This window comes from Dermacentor andersoni, chromosome 1 (assembly GCF_023375885.2).
Source record: "Dermacentor andersoni chromosome 1, qqDerAnde1_hic_scaffold, whole genome shotgun sequence".
Lineage (NCBI taxonomy): Eukaryota > Metazoa > Arthropoda > Arachnida > Ixodida > Ixodidae > Dermacentor > Dermacentor andersoni.
In genome coordinates, this window is record NC_092814.1 from 94,161,927 (window position 1) to 94,164,167 (window position 2,241).

The window sequence follows — 2,241 nt, forward strand, 5'->3', positions numbered from 1 at the left end:
TCACAATGTGCACACCAGGTTGAACTTATATATTTTTCACAATCATTTTACCAGGTTTGTTGTGTCATTTCTAAGGGGGACATTCTAAAGATTTTGTGTTTTCAAGAAAGTACATTTTTAGAATGCATTCACAGACAAGCCTGGCTGCATATCTGTGAGGTGTAGTAAGCAGCCAAGTCCCAACCAGGGAGTTGGAGCACAAAAAGGATCCTCTACTAGATGGCTGTAGTAGGGGTCACGGCCATTGTTAGGTATATCTGCATAGTATAATGCAAATGTAGCTCATTGTCAGGCCTCACCAAACTAGAAAAGTTCTGAATTATTGAACATGACCTTCAACAAGGATGAAATGTTCGAATGGAATGCTAGATTTTGATTTCCAGCCCTTGGAATACTGCCGCGTGATGTGTCAAAGATGTAAAAACATGTGCGAACACTGCCTGTGCATGTACTGTCTAGCTTGTAACAATATGGCAGGTTTAGAACCTGCAATATTGACTTTTTTATACAATTAAAGCAGTGAGTATCCAGGTGCAATAAGAAAGTGGTCTAGGGTGTCTTGGCATCTTTGAAATTGGTTGTGAGAGGCATAAATGTTGTGCCCAAGTTTCTGGGGAATTGCTCTTCATGGTTTTTAGACGTTAATCTGACATTGTTACCGAGCTACACTTGTTATTGATGTACAGCCCTCGAGAATTATTACCTTTTGACTCAGTGCAAGAAGCAGTTATGGCAACACTTCTCCAGAAAGTGAAACAAAAGCCACTTCGTTAAATTAAATTTGGGGTTTTACGTGCCAAAACCACTTTCTGATCATGAGGCACGCCGTAGTGGAGGACTCCGGAAATTTCGACCCCCTGGGGTTCTTTAACGCGCACCTAAATCTAAGTACACGGGTGTTTCCGCATTTCGCCCCCATCGAAATGCGGCCGCCGTGGTCGGGATTCGATCCCGCGACCTCGTGCTCAGCAGCCCAACACCATAGCTACTGAGCAACCACGGCGGGTAGGAAAGCCACTTGGCATAGAAAGACAAAAATGAAGTAAATATATATATATATATATATATCGGGAGACAATTTAACCTGACATTTCAAATTGACATCGCTGGCTGCCTCTAGCCCCTCCCACTGACAGTGACCGCTGTTTTTGCGTGGCTTGTGTGACGTCAAAAAATGCAGGAGCAGCGCTGTGTGCCCCACTCTGCTCGCTCCGCACGCACCGAACGGCGCAGCAAGGGCGTCGCCGTTGCATTGCGCCCCCAAATTATTTCATTTGCGCGAGAAAAACGGCACAAATCAGTGAACGCCTGCAGAAGCTATCTTCGCTGAGCGAAAACCAAACTACGCTTGCATACCGCGCACATTGACCACGCAGAACGCACTTCATTTCGTCACCCGTCAGTATCATTGTCGCACTGCTATATACGGCTAGAGTAAGGTATAAAAATATTTACAAATTTACTACCGCCCCGAATGCGCTCAAGGTTTGCCAGCTTGATGCACACGCTTTAACTTGCAATGCATGATTCATGCTCGAACTTTGCTGTCATTGTCCCCCTAATTAGCTAAGTTTTAGGTATAATGAGCTAAAATGAACTAACTTCAGTGGACGCCGTAAACACTAGAGATAACTGCCACGTTGGCTTAGCGTCAATGGCACTGCGCTGCTGAGAACGAGGCCGCGGATTCGATTCCCAGCCGCAGCGACCGCATTTCGATGAAGGCGAAAGGGAAAAAAAAAAAAAAAGAGAACGCTCGTGCGCCGTGCGTCAATAAACCCCAAGTGGACAAAATGAATCCAGAGTCGTCCACCACGGCGTGTCTCACAATCATATATTGCGGTTTTGGCACGTAAAATCCCAGTATTTTTTTAATGCTTAGCCAACGAGAAAAACCGTCTGTCCGTCCGTCCGTCCCGTAAGACGATCGCTTTCAATATAGCGCTCGCAGCAGCGAGCGAATTCATCTTCGTGCTGCCTCGCGCTTCAACGCCAACAAAGCGGCGAGAACACAGCGCTCAGCACACGCCGCACTCTGCCTCTTCCGCAGATCGCTTTCAAGATATACGGGCCCGTGCGTCTCCAACGCCAAGCAAGCGACGAGAACACGGCGCGCGAAGCTATCAGCAGTCTGCACACACTGTCGGCATCGCAGATCGCTTTCAAGAGACGGTTCGTGCGGCCGTGTCCTATGCGGCCGTCGGCGGTGTACGTTTGGTCACGGTTCGTAATGGTTCGACG